Genomic DNA, 20,492 nt, shown 5'->3' with positions numbered 1-20,492 from the left:
AACTTTTTTTTAGTGATGGTTAGTGAAGCAGGGTAATAATAATAAGAAGAAGACGAAGAAGAGGAAGAAGAAGAAGAAGAGGAAGGAGAAGAGGAAGATAAAAACACCAACAAAAGAAAGAAGAAAAAGCAATATAATAATACATTAAAGTAATGTATTAAGCACACCCCAGAAATGTCCACATGATGTATCTGCTTCCATCAATTATGCCTGACATCGTTTTCTCTCCTAGGAGATACACTTTCTGAACATGTGTGGTACTTGCTATGGCGAAAGACATCTGTTCACCCTTACAAAACATGCATTCTGCAGTCAGATAAAATATGGCAGAAATGTCCATTTACCTTCATAGACACGGTCCTCGCACTTGAAGACCGGATATCGCTCTGGAAGACGGGAATGTGTACCTTATGTTTAAAAAGTAGAATGCAGGGCTTGAAGTGCAATGGGAAGAAAGTAATTGCTGACTTTCTATTAGGCAATAAGACTGCTCTGAACATGGTCAATAATATCTGGTATTGACCGCCTTCTTAACATCGTGTGCTCTGTAACATACCTGCAGCATGGGGCATACACATTAGAAAATATTCAAAGAAAGACACCCTAATGCACAATTCATCTTTGGACTCCGAAAGCATGGCCCACGAAATAGAAAACGCCAACTTATAGTCGATATCAATATTGTCAATATCAAATGCAAAACATTCTAGAGGAAACAATCACCAGTGTCTACGATTCTCACAAAAGTTGAGTGAGAATTGTAGAGGTCATATTAGTAGTGCCCCAAAATGCATTGGATGTGTTTGGCTATGAAATTATACACATACTAGTTATCAATATTGCATTCTCATTCTTAGAGTGGTCTTATATTGTTTCTTTTTTTTTAAACAACATTACTTAAGGTGTTTTCTTTTCAACATTGGGCCAAATTGTGTAACATTGCAAGGTGATATGTAAAGAAGAAAACATATTTTGTCACCAACCGTATCATCTGAAAATCTTTGTACCTGGGTTAAAAGGAATCAGACTGTTTTTAGTTCTATGTCTGTCACGTAACATGAAAAGAAATGTTTACTAAATGTCTTTTTTATATCCTGTAGTTGTATCGGGAGGATAGCTATGGGGTGACACGCTTTACTTGGTAACACGATGACACAGAGTAACACAGGTTCGACCCCCGGCTATGCTTAAAAACCTCTGGGTATTAAACACATTAAAAATAACCAATTACTAAGTTTAATATACAGTATGGTTCATTTTGCCCTTTTTTGGATAATTCAGAATGGGGCAAAACCTGTTTGGTCTACTCTCTAGTTTTCAAAGGTGCAACATTACTGTAATTGAGAATTTACCCCCCAACAAATAGTGACCACTCCCTATTGCAATTTTCCATACACGGGGCAAAGAGTAAAAGGCAGACTAACCTATGGCAGCACCCGATAGAATTCTCTAATAGTTTCCACCGAGTAAGACTCAAGCCAGCTGATGTTAGTGTTCTAAATACCAATTTTGGGAATTTGGACATGGGAGATAAGGGTGTGAACTATGTTTCCTTATTACTTGAATTTGGAACCCAAAAAAAAAACAACAAAGGACTAGGAAATTGTCATCGACGTAGATATGAAGCTAAAATGGCCAACGAAAAAAAAACTTTCAAAAAGGGAAATTAGATATTTAAAGCACAACAAGGCAGAGGGCCTCAGCACCCTAATTGCTAAAAGAAAACAAGCATTCAGAAATTGGGTAGCAGCCCATAGGGCTGCATTGCTGCAGCAAAATTCTGAAGCAATGTTAGCACAGCTAATGAAAAGTGACACAAGCTATATGGGAAATGCTAAACATCCAGGGTAAAGAAAAAAGCATGCTCTTGCAGAATATGGTTTCAGAGAATAAACGGTTTGCCCATTATGAGAAATTATTTGCCAAAAAAGGATGCGTATAGTGATTCAAAGGAGAAGGAAGGGGGATGGTCCATCTTATTTGATGAGGACGACTATAGGATGTAAATCAACAAATCAAGTAGTTTGAGAGATCCTGGACTTGATGGCATCACAAACACGATGCTCAAAGAGGCACCGGAAGAATGGGCTGCCTTCATGTTCAACCTCTTCAAACAAATAATGTTGATAGAGACAATTCCCGTATCGTGGCAGTCAGCAGTGATCATTCCAACCCATAAAGGAGGTGACAGGGCAGATCCTGAAAACTATCATCGTATCGCTTTCCTAGACGTTTTGGAAAAATCTGTGGGGGGTTCTGCTGAGTCACCTGTAGAAATGGATTGCAGCTTCTGGAAGATTCGACCTTAGACAGACAGGTTTTACAAAGAGGGTGGGTACTGATTTAAACCTGTTCTTACTAAATAGCCTTAAATGAAGGACCATTGAAAAAGGGACACAAATTTGCATGATCTTTATAGACATCACAAATATGTTTGACAGCATAGACAATTGCTCTGCAGAAAAATGGAGGGTTGGAGCTGTCCAGCGCACTTGTTGGCAGCTATTAGATCTTTATATACAGCCACCAACGTAAAAATCAGGCTAAATGCTCAGGGTCTTTTGTCAGGTCCCATTTACACAAAGAGAGTGCTAAAACAGGGCTGTCAGTTGGTCTGACTCTTTTCAATGTCTTTATTTCAGATGTACCATCCTTATTTGATAGGGTGAATGTATTCCCTCCTAAAATAGGCAATCACATGTTTGGTAGGTTGTTATTTGCGCACAAATTTGCCCTCCTGGACCAAACCTCAATAGGACTCCAGCAGAGTTTGAATGAATTGCTGGCCTTTATGAGGAAAAACGGCCTAGAAATAAATCCCAAAACCCCCCAAAATTATGGTATTCGGTATTGGATGTAAGAAGGGAAACTCTAGGCACAAATGGTACCTAGAAAAAAACGTTATTAACTGAAACCCAGTCCCCGTTAAATCAGGGTGCTAATGTCAACAACAGGAGGAATGATGGCCCTACACTCCTGGCTCTAAAAAATAATCAATTATGCTAACATCTAAAGCAATTATGCTTCATAGGCGATTTAGAAAATACTCACTAGAGCCGGTAGTTACATTTTTTTTGAAGCCAAAGCGACTCTGCTTTTAATCTTCAGAGCAGATGGCTTTCTCTTCACCCCTTATATTGTGTGGGCCTCGTTGGAAGGGGCTTTCTGGAGGAAGATTCTGAAACACCGAAACTTGATAGCGACTCAGTTACCAAATACAAACTAGGCCTAATTTCACTATATGAAAACGGTCTGGAAGCCATTATAACTTTTTCGAAAATGCTTGCTGGTGTCCCATTCACCACCTTTTGAAATCCTTAGTGAGGAGATGGGCAAGATTCACTTGGAAGATTATATTTTTAAAAGAAGGCAATGTTAGCAGGGGCAAGGATTTCTGGTCCCTCCTTATGGGTGGTGAAGATTTGTAGATGATTTTTGTGCTGATACAGTTTGTGAAAGAAATGTGTAAAGTGTAGTGGAAGAGGCAGTAGGAAATGAAATGAAGGTTTTTTATAGGCATGTCTTTGTTGGTTTGTGATTTTTTTTTTGTTTTTACGAGGAATTGATAAAAGTTTCTAATGAACTACGAAATCAATAAATACCAAAAATATTAAAATTGGTGCAAAATTAATTTGCTCCATTTTGTTGCACAAGGGTAAAGATGTGATGCTCTGATCCCAGGTAATAACAACTTGATTGATGTTGGGAGGGTTTATTATTTCCTGGAATAATGCAATTGCGGTTGGCTTTCACTAAGGTAAAACCTGGGAACAGACATTGGGCCCGATTTATAGAAAAAGCACAAAGTTCTCGCTAACAACTTTGCGCCATAAAGAACATTGAGCGTACAAAAAGTGTGCTGCAATTTGCATATTCATGGATTTCAAAGTGCAAAGTAGCCTACAACGAAAAGAGCCATGAGTTGCACCTGACACGCCCACAACACACCTCCACACAAGCAAAAACAAGCACCATCAAAGAACATTTGTGCTGGGCAAATGTCAAAAAGTAATGAAGAAATTGGAAAACTAAGGCTGGTACCACCCAACTCAAAGCAGCAGCCTGCAAAACTGCCCATCCTCCCTCCTAACTCTAAGCAGCACCACTGCAAAACCGCAGCCCGTACCCTGTAAGTCAAAACAACGCAAGACAAAACTGCAGACCGTACCCCGTAACCCAAAGCATCCCCTAGCAAAACTGTGTATCCTCCCCCTAACACTAATCACCACCCCAGCGAAACTGCAGTCCATACCCCATAACTCAAAAAAGCATCTGGCTAAACTGCAGCCCATATAGTGTAACTCAAAGAAGAACTCAGCAGAACTGCATGTCCTCCCCCTAACTCTAAGCAGCACCCCAGCAATACTGCGGCCCATACTTTGTAACCCTAAGCACCACCCCTACAAAACTGTGGCCCATACACCATGAATGAAAGCAGCAGCCCTGCCATACTCGATCTGTACCCTGTAACTGAAAGCAGCACCGGTTGAAACTGTGCTCTAATCAGCACCCACAAAATGCAAAACTATGCATATACTCCCCTACTGACCTCTGCCCCAAACCCAGGAAGCCCCCACAAGTCCTGCCACCTCCCACTACCCCCACTGACCTACACCACCAAAACCAGACAGCCTCCTCATGTCCTGCCATCTCCCACTACCCCCACTAATATTTACTCTTAAACCCAGGCAGACCCATACCAGTCTGCCTCCCTACCACCACCCCTATTGACCTCTGCTCCAACCCCAGGCAGCCCCTACTACTCTGCATCCCCCCACTAACCTCACTGATCGCTTCCTCAACCCCAAGCAGCCCCCTGCTAGTCTGCCTCCATCCCACCAACTCAACTAATGTCCGCCCCAACCTCAAGCAGCCCCCTGCTAGTCTGCCTCCCTTCCACCAATCCCACTGACCTCTGCCCCAACCACAGGCAGACCCCTGCTAGTCTGCCTCCCTCCCACCACCACCAGTGACCTCTGCTTAAACCCCAGGAGGCACCCTGGTGGTCTTCTTCCCTCCCATCACTTTCACTACTCCCTGCCCCCAAACCCAGGAAGCCCCCTGCTAGGCTGCCTCACTCCCAAAACCCCAACTGACCTCGCTGCTACCCCAGGCAGACCCCTGCTAGTCTGCCTCCCTCCCACTACCCCCACTGACATCTGCCCCAACCCAGGCAGCCCCCTCAAGTTCTGCTACCTACCACTATCCACACTGACCTCCACCCCCGACTCCAGGCAATCCCCTGCTAGTCCACTCCCCTACCAGTCCAATGTGTGGCAACAGCCTACTCCTCTGGCCTGCCTCCACCATGAAGTACACCTGCCATATATCCTTCTCCAACATGAACAATTGGGCAACTGGGATTACTGCTGTTGAATCCAGGACCAAAGCTTTTTCCATTACTCACTGGTAGACCACACACAGCTGCACATCAGCAGGACAGCATAATGTTTCACCAGCTACACATTGACTACTCCATGTTCATGTGACATGATAATGCAATAGAATACAATGTAGCATTATTATTGTGCCCTTGTGCGATTGCAATGGCCTCAATGTGCTGTAGGTTAATGTCCTTGGAGGACCAAAGTCATTCAGAATGTGTATGTGCATTGTAGCCTGTACAAAGGTAGGAAGATAGGTAGATAGGTAGGTAGGTAGGTAGGTAGGAAGGGGTGGCTTAGTCCCTGCTATTCACCCAAGTAGAAAAGGCTTTTCTTGGGTGATGTTAGGGCTGTCAGAGAATGTGCTAGTCCGTTCGACTGATAGTTGTGCTCAGCTAGACTGACTAATCAATGATGGGATTCAGTTGCATTACATTTTCAGAGGTTATACAAGAAATGAAAGCAGGTAGTGGGTGATTGCAAATGGGTGAGGGTGGGTGACTGTTCCTTGGGAGGTATACAGCAATCTACCATTGAGTGCACAAGTGATGAGTGTAGCACACTCGTTCATAATGAGGCCACATCCCACCTTAACAATCACAATACTAAATACCCAAACCAGTGAATGAAGTGTGGGCACATACACATTGACAAGCAAGTGCCAAAGCAACACCTAAACATCAGTGGACCAGAAAATAACTCCATGTACAATAAACTCTACCTTCAGTAGCAAATGTACAGAGGTGTATGAGCTGTGACCAGGTGCAAAACACAACTAAACCATGTGGAACTTGTGGCAATACACATGGACAAGTAAGTACCCATGCCCAATGAGAGACCCCAAACACCATTGTAATACATCCCACACATCACCACAAACATCCTGGTATGCACACCATTACACAAACACCCAAAATGCCACTCCAACAACACTAACACACTGACACCAAACATGCAGTGCCCCTGCAAAAAGAATGGAATCAGATAAACAGCCATTTCTACCTCCAGCCGTCTGATGGTGCCGCTCCTACATCTGAAACATATGATCACATTTCAAAGGCAATCAAATGAATGACACCATGTCAAACACTAACAGCACACAACATCACCACACACACATGAACACATTAATCAATGGAGTACAAACTCAACCACAGCATACAACTATCACACATCCAGACCATGTACACAATTGAACAACATTTCTGTATTGCAAAGCATGCAAGTAGGCAACACATGTGCTTGACCAAGCTGTGAAAAAGGTAAATCCCAAAGCACCTCACCTCCCGTCATCTACAAAAAAACACCCATGTTCTTCCAATATGGATGCAGCATCCATCACACACATGGAGCATGTGCAAATGCCCACTAAAAAACATCACAGTAACAATATGACACACACAGGGAGGTCCCAACCAATATGAAAGCCATAGGACAAATTCACTTGGAGAACATGGAAAAGTCAATTTACACATGGACAAAGAGACTGCAAGAAGTGTGGGACAAAGAATATCAAAACGTGTATTACAAATGTTTACACTAAAATAAGAGGAAGGGTAAAAATGTCCATGGATAAAAACAAAAAATGTACATAAGGAAACCTAACACTATCAGACTATACTGTCAGTGGGCTATTCTGATGGGATGATGGCTAGGGCTTCAACCAGGGTCAAATCTCGGCTCACCTCGTCAGCCTGTAGGTGGGCCTCCATTCCTTCACAGAGGGCTTTTTCAGGGTCTCCATCATGTGCATCTCTGCCACCTGCACTGCCCTGTAAGACACTCCCAGGATGGCAGCCCACCCCCTTGCAAACCACTCCTCCCCCTCCGACATGGCACTCTGAATAGCCACATTCCTTGCCTGCTTCCTCTCCTCCTCCTGCTGCCTTGCATACAACTCTCTGGCTGTCACCAGAGCCTTTAGCAGCAGGCATGGTCTCCTGCCTCATTTGTGCCATGTGTTGCCAACTTTTCCTCCTCCGGGTGGCAATGCCATGTAGAATATGCCTCTTCACTTGCACCATCCACTGCTGCCTGGAAGTGTGTGGCCAATGGATGTACTCCCTCCAACCAGATGACAGTCGTTGTCGGGGGTGTGCTGCACCTACACTGCCCTGAAGCGGCTGCTGTTCCTCCATTGCCTGCTTATGTGGGGGTGCTTGGGGAGGCCCAGTGACCAACTCATGTGCAGTCGTAGGCACTTCCACCTCAGGCAGGGACATAGGCACAACCAGATTGGCCGGTGGTGGAACTGTTTCACAGGGGGCCATAGAGGTAGTTGGCCCAAAAGCCTGACTCCAGGACAACTAGGCCATTGAGGAGGAAGTGGAGGAGGGAGCAATTTAACTGACCAGCCAAGAGAGACCATCCGAGAGCAGTGCATTCACCAACTGGACCAGGAAGACATTCAACTGCTTGTGATACCATACAAGAACAATGTGAGAGTCATGTAAGACATCACAAATAGATGCCATCTGCCTCACAATACCTGCCAGCAGGAGCTGCCTCACAACTCAGATGGCCTTATCGGCTGCAAGTGGGGGATCGGTCTGGGTGTAGGCACGAAGTTGGTCACTACTGCAGCAGATGGCTCAAGGACAGGAGATTATGCCCAAACCTCCATGATGGACTGCACATCCTCATGTCTCTGGGCCAGGGGTGCAGCCTGAATACCCTACTTGATGCCCCCACCTGACACTGTGGGCTGGGCTGCAATGGCCTCCTCCTCCACCACCACCTCCATCCACCCTGGTGCCCACAGAGAGACCTCTGTATTTGATGGTCAGTGTGTAGCATCACTCTGTTCCACTGCTGATGAGGTGTCCAGAACCACAACAACCTCCCGGTCAGCAGCCTTGCCTGATAGTACTCGCACTCCTCCAGCCACATCACCTTCTGTAGAACAGGTGTCATTTTTGGGTGGCTGGGCTCTGCTCCTGGGTCTCGAGGCCTTGTCAGGCCTGTCTGCTCTACAGCACAGCTTCTGCTCTCGTTACCAGCTGCAGCATGTGTGGAAAAGGGGACAAAGAACATAGACGTCAGTCAACAGTCACAATACGTGTGAGGCATACACAGCATTAACAATACCATGAATTCACCACGAGTCAACTAGCAACTGCCACTCACACACACCCATGCAATCAGCATTAATTCTGACACAGTGTAGTCCCAATGATGTGTCACAATCATGAGACACACACATGTCAACTGAGCACATTGACATGTGGCCACATACACATCATAAGGAATCATTTTACGTCACTATACCAATGCAAACATGACGCAAGTACAAACTGCAGGCAGGACCATGGTAAGTGCACGTAGGCTTGTGTCTAAATCCCACCATTGCATGCCTCATAAGATCACGTTGTCCACTTGTATAGACATGGGAAAGGATACAAACAGGACTGGCACGAGGAGTCTTGCATGGGACAGGGAAACCTGACAGCCATGTCTTAGACAGCGGCACACAAGTGTGGTACCACAACCCACCCATCCGGGGCCTATGTCTTTGATGCCCTAGAGCAGTACCCTCCCGAGAGGCATGGGATCATGACTGCCTCATGGAGACCCAGTTATTCTATCCTGGGACTCACACTGGACCATGTTCCGGCCTGGGCCTTCAGCTTCTGGGCTTGCATAGCCTCTCCCTCTGCGTCCTGGCCACTAGGGCCACACCAGTTCTGGGTTCTTGGTCCAAGCACATAGCAGTCTGTCTGGAGCGGGTGCCTCATGTCTGTCCCACAGGGAGACACTTTCCAATGACTATTAAGTCTGCACGAAGTGGGGGCTAATTGATCCTGGATTCAAATAAATGTAGGAGACAGCTGGGCCATCTGTGACTCAGGCCATCTGATCCGACCAGCTCAACCAGATGGTTGGGTGGCTATGAGGTAGTGCCTGCCTCGAGGCCGCCATCCAGGGTACAGGGATTAAACTGCCAACCCAGTGCCCAGGGTCCGGGGCTTAAGTTGACATCCATGAACCAAGGTTTAGCCTCTCCTCCCTGACTCACATGGGCTGGGTTGAGCAACCCTGATGGCTAGGCCAATCCCATCTAGTTTGCTAGGCTGTCTGGAAAGGGAGAAGAGTGTTCCCTGCCCAGCCTGCATCCACAGGTTCACCTAGGGTGAGTGAGAGCTTGCGGTACACCCAGCAGCACAGTGGGAAGGACAGAGACCCTTGAGGCGATGCCACCAACGTGCTGGTGCCGTTGATAAAAGGTAGACTTAGATGATGACTTCCAATAGATTGCGGCAAAGTAGCTGCTCTGCTGCTTACAAAATTCTGACTCAGAGTCAAGTAGTCTATTAATGATTTATCCCCATGTTCCCCATGAACATCAGGTTCCCCACAAACATGCAGTGCACTACAGGTGAGACAGGTGTCCACTTTCCGTCCACACTGGATTCCCGAGGCAATCTAATCCATGCACTGGCCCAGAGGCCAGCTATCCTATGCCAACTGAGGCACCACAGCAGCACAGTGGAATTTATACAGTTCATGGGATTCTGAATTGGAGGCGTTCACTCACAATCCCACAGATGGTAGCTACACACCATTGTCTCCACAGCCAAGCATATACACCAAAGTCTGAACCTGCATTTCCCCTCATACTGAGCGGGATTACCATTGCAACAGGATATCATCAGTAAGGTAAAACGAATCTATTTTATTATGCTGTAAACTCAGCTCATGTTCCCTATTAGTGTGTGAACAAACCAACACTTGTGCATACTGCTTCACAATGATAGGAAGAGCTGACATTGAAGGACCAAAAAGTGACATCCCTATGAACACAAGCCACTTATTCTTGAGGTAACTTCTTTGACACCTCCTGCTTGAAACCCAAAATGTGTGAAGGATTGTTTTCATTTGGGCCTCATCACAAGTTTGGCGGTAGTCTTGCTGGTAAAACTGGCAGGCTGCCGCTAAACTTGCAAATTTCTCCAGCGCCCGCGAATGGGCAATTACCAGGTCATTACACCCTGCCGGACTCAGTAATTGCCCATTTGCGGGCGCCGAAATGAAATGCTCCCCATTCCCATTTGAGCCCCATATGGCTCAATGGGAAAAGGTAGGTTGGATGCACCGGCACCATTCAGAATGCATCTGACATGCTCTGCTCGTGGCTGCCAGTACGCCCGCCTGGCCAGTCCTGGCGGTCGGGAAAGCACCTGCGAGCAGAACTCATAGTTTTCCGGTCTGGTAACAACTGTACCAACAAGCTTTCTGGAACTGCTGTTACCAGACCGGCAAACTTATAATGAGGCTGATTGCCTTTATACATACAGAAATCAATCTCAAGTGAACTTTTGCCCTTCTGCTCTGCTGGAGGTTTTGGCCCTCCCGGAGCTCATCACCTTCTGTAGAACAGGTGTCATTTTTGGGTGGCTGGGCTCTGCTCCTGGGTCTGGAGGCCTTGTCAGGCCTGTCTGCTCTACAGCACAGCTTCTGCTCTCGTTACCAGCTGCAGCATGTGTGGAAAAGGGGACAAAGAACATAGACGTCAGTCAACAGTCACAATACGTGTGAGGCATACACAGCATTAACAATACCATGAATTCACCACGAGTCAACTAGCAACTGCCACTCACACACACCCATGCAATCAGCATTAATTCTGACACAGTGTAGTCCCAATGATGTGTCACAATCATGAGACACACACATGTCAACTGAGCACATTGACATGTGGCCACATACACATCATAAGGAATCATTTTACGTCACTATACCAATGCAAACATGACGCAAGTACAAACTGCAGGCAGGACCATGGCAAGTGCACGTAGGCTTGTGTCTAAATCCCACCATTGCATGCCTCATAAGATCACGTTGTCCACTTGTATAGACATGGGAAAGGATACAAACAGGACTGGCAGGAGGAGTCTTGCATGGGACAGGGAAACCTGACAGCCATGTCTTAGACAGCGGCACACAAGTGTGGTACCACAACCCACCCATCCGGGGCCTATGTCTTTGATGCCCTAGAGCAGTACCCTCCCGAGAGGCATGGGATCATGACTGCCTCATGGAGACCCAGTTATTCTATCCGGGGACTCACACTGGACCATGTTCCGGCCTGGGCCTTCAGCTTCTGGGCTTGCATAGCCTCTCCCTCTGCGTCCTGGCCACTAGGGCCACACCAGTTCTGGGTTCTTGGTCCAAGCACATAGCAGTCTGTCTGGAGCGGGTGCCTCATGTCTGTCCCACAGGGAGACACTTTCCAATGACTATTAAGTCTGCACGAAGTGGGGGCTAATTGATCCTGGATTCAAATAAATGTAGGAGACAGCTGGGCCATCTGTGACTCAGGCCATCTGATCCGACCACCTCAACCAGATGGTTGGGTGGCTATGAGGTAGTGCCTGCTTCGAGGCCACCATCCAGGGTACAGGGATTAAACTGCCAACCCAGTGCCCAGGGTCCGGGGCTTAAGTTGACATCCATGAACCAAGGTTTAGCCTCTCCTCCCTGACTCACATGGGCTGGGTTGAGCAACCCTGATGGCTAGGCCAATCCCATCTAGTTTGCTATGCTGTCTGGAAAGGGAGAAGAGTGTTCCCTGCCCAGCCTGCATCCACAGGTTCACCTAGGGTGAGTGAGAGCTTGCGGTACACCCAGCAGCACAGTGGGAAGGACAGAGACCCTTGAGGCGATGCCACCAACGTGCTGGTGCCGTTGATAAAAGGTAGACTTAGATGATGACTTCCAATAGATTGCGGCAAAGTAGCTGCTCTGCTGCTTACAAAATTCTGACTCAGAGTCAAGTAGTCTATTAATGATTTATCCCCATGTTCCCCATGAACATCAGGTTCCCCACAAACATGCAGTGCACTACAGGTGAGACAGGTGTCCACTTTCCGTCCACACTGGATTCCCGAGGCAATCTAATCCATGCACTGGCCCAGAGGCCAGCTATCCTATGCCAACTGAGGCATCACAGCAGCACAGTGGAATTTATACAGTTCATGGGATTCTGAATTAGAGGCGTTCACTCACAATCCCACAGATGGTAGCTACACAGCATTGTCTCCACAGCCAAGCATATACACCAAAGTCTGAACCTGCATTTCCCCTCATACTGAGCGGGATTACCATTGCAACAGGATATCATCAGTAAGGTAAAACTAATCTATTTTATTATGCTGTAAACTCAGCTCATGTTCCCTATTAGTGTGTGAACAAACCAACACTTGTGCATACTGCTTCACAATGATAGGAAGAGCTGACATTGAAGGACCAAAAAGTGACATCCCTATGAACGCTTGTCTGCCACAAGCCACTTATTCTTGAGGTAACTTCTTTGACACCTCCTGCTTGAAACCCAAAATGTGTGAAGGATTGTTTTCATTTGGGCCTCATCACAAGTTTGGCGGTAGTCTTGCTGGTAAAACTGGCAGGCTGCCGCTAAACTTGCAAATTTCTCCAGCGCCCGCGAATGGGCAATTACCAGGTCATAACACCCTGCCGGACTCAGTAATTGCCCATTTGCGGGCGCCGAAATGAAATGCTCCCCATTCCCATTTGAGCCCCATATGGCTCAATGGGAAAAGGTAGGTTGGATGCACCGGCACCATTCAGAATGCATCTGACATGCTCTGCTCGTGGCTGCCAGTACGCCCGCCTGGCCAGTCCTGGCGGTCGGGAAAGCACCTGCGAGCAGAACTCATAGTTTTCCGGTCTGGTAACAACTGTACCAACAAGCTTTCTGGAACTGCTGTTACCAGACCGGCAAACTTATAATGAGGCTGATTGCCTTTATACATACAGAAATCAATCTCAAGTGAACTTTTGCCCTTCTGCTCTGCTGGAGGTTTTGGCCCTCCCGGAGCTCATCACCTTCTGTAGAACAGGTGTCATTTTTGGGTGGCTGGGCTCTGCTCCTGGGTCTGGAGGCCTTGTCAGGCCTGTCTGCTCTACAGCACAGCTTCTGCTCTCGTTACTAGCTGCAGCATGTGTGGAAAAGGGGACAAAGAACATTGACGTCAGTCAACAGTCACAATACGTGTGAGGCATACACAGCATTAACAATACCATGAATTCACCACAAGTCAACTAGCAACTGCCACTCACACACACCCATGCAATCAGCATTAATTCTGACACAGTGTAGTCCCAATGATGTGTCACAATCATGAGACACACACATGTCAACGGAGCACATTGACATGTGGCCACATACACATCATAAGGAATCATTTTACGTCACTATACCAATGCAACCATGACGCAAGTACAAACTGCAGGCAGGACCATGGCAAGTGCACGTAGGCTTGTGTCTAAATCCCACCATTGCATGCCTCATAAGATCACGTTGTCCACTTGTATAGACATGGGAAAGGATACAAACAGGACTGGCACGAGGAGTCTTGCATGGGACAGGGAAACCTGACAGCCATGTCTTAGACAGCGGCACACAAGTGTGGTACCACAACCCACCCATCCGGGGCCTATGTCTTTGATGCCCTAGAGCAGTACCCTCCCGAGAGGCATGGGATCATGACTACCTCATGGAGACCCAGTTATTCTATCCTGGGACTCACACTGGACCATGTTCCGGCCTGGGCCTTCAGCTTCTGGGCTTGCATAGCCTCTCCCTCTGCGTCCTGGCCACTAGGGCCACACCAGTTCTGGGTTCTTGGTCCAAGCACATAGCAGTCTGTCTGGAGCGGGTGCCTCATGTCTGTCCCACAGGGAGACACTTTCCAATGACTATTAAGTCTGCACGAAGTGGGGGCTAATTGATCCTGGATTCAAATAAATGTAGGAGACAGCTGGGCCATCTGTGACTCAGGCCATCTGGTCCGACCACCTCAACCAGATGGTTGGGTGGCTATGAGGTAGTGCCTGCCTCGAGGCCACCATCCAGGGTACAGGGATTAAACTGCCAACCCAGTGCCCAGGGTCCGGGGCTTAAGTTGACATCCATGAACCAAGGTTTAGCCTCTCCTCCCTGACTCACATGGGCTGGGTTGAGCAACCCTGATGGCTAGGCCAATCCCATCTAGTTTGCTATGCTGTCTGGAAAGGGAGAAGAGTGTTCCCTGCCCAGCCTGCATCCACAGGTTCACCTAGGGTGAGTGAGAGCTTGCGGTACACCCAGCAGCACAGTGGGAAGGACAGAGACCCTTGAGGCGATGCCACCAACGTGCTGGTGCCGTTGATAAAAGGTAGACTTAGATGATGACTTCCAATAGATTGCGGCAAAGTAGCTGCTCTGCTGCTTACAAAATTCTGACTCAGAGTCAAGTAGTCTATTAATGATTTATCCCCATGTTCCCCATGAACATCAGGTTCCCCACAAACATGCAGTGCACTACAGGTGAGACAGGTGTCCACTTTCCGTCCACACTGGATTCCCGAGGCAATCTAATCCATGCACTGGCCCAGAGGCCAGCTATCCTATGCCAACTGAGGCATCACAGCAGCACAGTGGAATTTATACAGTTCATGGGATTCTGAATTAGAGGCGTTCACTCACAATCCCACAGATGGTAGCTACACAGCATTGTCTCCACAGCCAAGCATATACACCAAAGTCTGAACCTGCATTTCCCCTCATACTGAGCGGGATTACCATTGCAACAGGATATCATCAGTAAGGTAAAACTAATCTATTTTATTATGCTGTAAACTCAGCTCATGTTCCCTATTAGTGTGTGAACAAACCAACACTTGTGCATACTGCTTCACAATGATAGGAAGAGCTGACATTGAAGGACCAAAAAGTGACATCCCTATGAACGCTTGTCTGCCACAAGCCACTTATTCTTGAGGTAACTTCTTTGACACCTCCTGCTTGAAACCCAAAATGTGTGAAGGATTGTTTTCATTTGGGCCTCATCACAAGTTTGGCGGTAGTCTTGCTGGTAAAACTGGCAGGCTGCCGCTAAACTTGCAAATTTCTCCAGCGCCCGCGAATGGGCAATTACCAGGTCATAACACCCTGCCGGACTCAGTAATTGCCCATTTGCGGGCGCCGAAATGAAATGCTCCCCATTCCCATTTGAGCCCCATATGGCTCAATGGGAAAAGGTAGGTTGGATGCACCGGCACCATTCAGAATGCATCTGACATGCTCTGCTCGTGGCTGCCAGTACGCCCGCCTGGCCAGTCCTGGCGGTCGGGAAAGCACCTGCGAGCAGAACTCATAGTTTTCCGGTCTGGTAACAACTGTACCAACAAGCTTTCTGGAACTGCTGTTACCAGACCGGCAAACTTATAATGAGGCTGATTGCCTTTATACATACAGAAATCAATCTCAAGTGAACTTTTGCCCTTCTGCTCTGCTGGAGGTTTTGGCCCTCCCGGAGCTCATCACCTTCTGTAGAACAGGTGTCATTTTTGGGTGGCTGGGCTCTGCTCCTGGGTCTGGAGGCCTTGTCAGGCCTGTCTGCTCTACAGCACAGCTTCTGCTCTCGTTACTAGCTGCAGCATGTGTGGAAAAGGGGACAAAGAACATTGACGTCAGTCAACAGTCACAATACGTGTGAGGCATACACAGCATTAACAATACCATGAATTCACCACAAGTCAACTAGCAACTGCCACTCACACACACCCATGCAATCAGCATTAATTCTGACACAGTGTAGTCCCAATGATGTGTCACAATCATGAGACACACACATGTCAACGGAGCACATTGACATGTGGCCACATACACATCATAAGGAATCATTTTACGTCACTATACCAATGCAACCATGACGCAAGTACAAACTGCAGGCAGGACCATGGCAAGTGCACGTAGGCTTGTGTCTAAATCCCACCATTGCATGCCTCATAAGATCACGTTGTCCACTTGTATAGACATGGGAAAGGATACAAACAGGACTGGCACGAGGAGTCTTGCATGGGACAGGGAAACCTGACAGCCATGTCTTAGACAGCGGCACACAAGTGTGGTACCACAACCCACCCATCCGGGGCCTATGTCTTTGATGCCCTAGAGCAGTACCCTCCCGAGAGGCATGGGATCATGACTACCTCATGGAGACCCAGTTATTCTATCCTGGGACTCACACTGGACCATGTTCCGGCCTGGGCCTTCAGCTTCTGGGCTTGCATAGCCTCTCCCTCTGCGTCCTGGCCACTAGGGCCACACCAGTTCTGGGTTCTTGGTCCAAGCACATAGCAGTCTGTCTGGAGCGGGTGCCTCATGTCTGTCCCACAGGGAGACACTTTCCAATGACTATTAAGTCTGCACGAAGTGGGGGCTAATTGATCCTGGATTCAAATAAATGTAGGAGACAGCTGGGCCATCTGTGACTCAGGCCATCTGGTCCGACCACCTCAACCAGATGGTTGGGTGGCTATGAGGTAGTGCCTGCCTCGAGGCCACCATCCAGGGTACAGGGATTAAACTGCCAACCCAGTGCCCAGGGTCCGGGGCTTAAGTTGACATCCATGAACCAAGGTTTAGCCTCTCCTCCCTGACTCACATGGGCTGGGTTGAGCAACCCTGATGGCTAGGCCAATCCCATCTAGTTTGCTAGGCTGTCTGGAAAGGGAGAAGAGTGTTCCCTTCCCAGCCTGCATCCACAGGTTCACCTAGGGTGAGTGAGAGCTTGCGGTACACCCAGCAGCACAGTGGGAAGGACAGAGACCCTTGAGGCGATGCCACCAACGTGCTGGTGCCGTTGATAAAAGGTAGACTTAGATGATGACTTCCAATAGATTGCGGCAAAGTAGCTGCTCTGCTGCTTACAAAATTCTGACTCAGAGTCAAGTAGTCTATTAATGATTTATCCCCATGTTCCCCATGAACATCAGGTTCCCCACAAACATGCAGTGCACTACAGGTGAGACAGGTGTCCACTTTCCGTCCACACTGGATTCCCGAGGCAATCTAATCCATGCACTGGCCCAGAGGCCAGCTATCCTATGCCAACTGAGGCACCACAGCAGCACAGTGGAATTTATACAGTTCATGGGATTCTGAATTAGAGGCGTTCACTCACAATCCCACAGATGGTAGCTACACACCATTGTCTCCACAGCCAAGCATATACACCAAAGTCTGAACCTGCATTTCCCCTCATACTGAGCGGGATTACCATTGCAACAGGATATCATCAGTAAGGTAAAACTAATCTATTTTATTATGCTGTAAACTCAGCTCATGTTCCCTATTAGTGTGTGAACAAACCAACACTTGTGCATACTGCTTCACAATGATAGGAAGAGCTGACATTGAAGGACCAAAAAGTGACATCCCTATGAACGCTTGACTGCCACAAGCCACTTATTCTTGAGGTAACTTTTTTGACACCTCCTGCTTGAAACCCAAAATGTGTGAAGGATTGTTTTCATTTGGGCCTCATCACAAGTTTGGCGGTAGTCTTGCTGGTAAAACTGGCAGGCTGCCGCTAACCTTGCAAATTTCTCCAGCGCCCGCGAATGGGCAATTACCAGGTCATTACACCCTGCCGGACTCAGTAATTGCCCATTTGCGGGCGCCGAAATGAAATGCTCCCCATTCCCATTTGAGCCCCATATGGCTCAATGGGAAAAGGTAGGTTGGATGCACCGGCACCATTCAGAATGCATCTGACATGCTCTGCTCGTGGCTGCCAGTACGTCCGCCTGGCCAGTCCTGGCGGTCGGGAAAGCACCTGCGAGCAGAACTCATAGTTTTCCGGTCTGGTAACAACTGTACCAACAAGCTTTCTGGAACTGCTGTTACCAGACCGGCAAACTTATAATGAGGCTGATTGCCTTTATACATACAGAAATCAATCTCAAGTGAACTTTTGCCCTTCTGCTCTGCTGGAGGTTTTGGCCCTCCCGGAGCTCACCTTAGGACACCTTAACAAAAGCTACTGTAGCTTAGGGTATTGTTCACATCAGTTTGTTTTATATAAATACTTGATACATTTTCTTCTTTGTAGGTTACCTATACAGCCAGAAAATGTAAACTAGGTTTTCCCACCTCTGATGTGAATTTGATCTTTTTGTGATACTGGTTGAGGTATTCATAGAATTGTGTTAGTTCCAAGTGTCTTCCTTTCCAGATTGCAAAAATAGCATTGATGTACCATCTCCAAAATAATATTTTGGAGCTCCAGGGGTCCTTATCCAAAATGTGAGTTTTATCAAAGTGGAACAGGAATATGTTTGCATTTGTAGGGGCCACTGATGAACCCACTGAGGTGCCTGGGATGTGTAGATAGTACTTGCCCTCATGTCTAAAATAGTTGTTATACAGAATTAGGTTTATCAATTACATTGCAAGGATATTGTGTATTTGCAGTTTTTCATGCTGCAACAGCAGCCAAATTAATAGCCTCTATACCGTCACCATGTGGGATTGAGGTGTAGATACTGTTTACATACAAAGAGAAAAAGATAAGCTCATTCCAAAAAAGGAGCCATGTCCTCAAGATATGTGAATATTTGTTGTACAAGTGGTTGAAATGCTGTGTCTAAATAGACAGCCAGAGGATCAGATACACTTTCTGTGCCTGCTACAATTGGTCACAATGGCAGGTCTATAGAATTCTTATTTATATTTGTGATGGCATAGACACCAAAATGATGGGGTGTCTTTGAACCAGGAAGTCTACTGATTTTGTGTTGATCCAATCTGAATCTTTTGCTTTTGGACCATTTCCTCAATCAGTAACTTGGGAATATGTGTAGGGTCCTGTTCCAATTCCAAGTATGTCCTTGTGTTTTGAAGTTGTCTCAGGAAGCCCCGATAATAGAGCTCAGTGTCGATGATAACTTGGGCTCCTTCCTTATCTGCTGGTTTCATAGTTATCGTGGTATCTTCTGCTAGTTTTTTAAGGATCTGTGTTTGTTGTTTTCTCAGGTCCCCTTTGGCTGAGGTCTGTAATTGGTCTTTTTTAGGTCCCTTGTGGTCTTCAATTTTAACATATCAATCACTGGGTGATTTACCTGTGGATGAAACTAGTTTTAACTTTTAATTTCCAGAAAGTCAAAAGTTCTTGATCTCTGTTGTATGTCTGGTAACGTCTCAAAAAATACTTTGATTCCATTTCCCTTACAAGCTTGAAAAAATGTATCTCTTCTTCAAAGCAGGAGCTGTTGTTTACCTGGATCAACGATAAACCCAAAATCAATGTGTCCATCTGTGTTTTACTAAATTATTTTGATGAAATATTCATCACTAATGAATCTGTCACTTGTTCCTTGTCCTCGTTTTGTTATGCCCTCCTTTTGTCTTCCTACACCTAAAAAAGGTTTTGGTGCTGCAGAGGTGCCAGGTGTATTTCTGATTGCTTGCACTGTGGGTATTTTCTCTGTGTTAGTCACAGTGATGGTTGCTGTGTTTACAATACACTAAACTTCACTACTTGTGACATCATTTCTCTCTGTATTCCCAGTCAGTGTATTTGGTCTTGGTTGTCTTGGTTGTCTATTTGGTCCTGGTGTGCTGTTATTATATAACTCTTTCCATTTGTAAACTATATCACAGGCATAGTCCAGAGTATATGTTCAAAATGTTCTAATTTTCCTCTCGTCTATATCCTTATGGTAAGAGTCCAATTTTTGATTAGTGTCATCCAAGATCTTGTTCAGATCATCTCTGGATTGCAATGTCACTAGTTGTTCTTTAATTTCATCAATTTCTTGATGAATACTGGTTAGTGATTGTGATAATTCCTCTATGGTAAGCAATATCAGGTCCAATGAGCACTTATTAAGGATCTTCTCCCATTTATTTATGAATTTGTGGTTTTCTTTACATTAAGTTAGTCCTCAAGGAATTCTATGTGCTTTATGATATTGCGCCAATGTAGTTGCACACTTTTGAGAGCTTTCCCTTCTAAATAATCTTTCCAACTTGGGGTTAACCTATCTGATTTTTCAGACTCAGAGTTTGTCGATTCGGAAACAAGGGTGCCATTGAGCTTACCGGCACCCTTGTTTCTGGACCGGCAATCTCCTCATGCGGCCCATACTCTCCATGTGGGGTTGTTAGGGAGAATTCTCAAGAATGGCTAATTTCCCTTACCTACTGAGTCCCTCAGTAGCTTTGCTGGATTTGTAGGATTTTTTTTTTATCTGGAAGGAGTGTGAGCCCTTTTTCTCACTCTTACATGTGTTTTGCTGTGTGTGTTTAACATGTTTGTG

This window comes from Ambystoma mexicanum, chromosome 12 (assembly GCF_040938575.1).
Source record: "Ambystoma mexicanum isolate Mex_15411 chromosome 12, UKY_AmexF1_1, whole genome shotgun sequence".
Lineage (NCBI taxonomy): Eukaryota > Metazoa > Chordata > Amphibia > Caudata > Ambystomatidae > Ambystoma > Ambystoma mexicanum.
Note: the sequence above shows the minus strand (reverse complement) of the source record.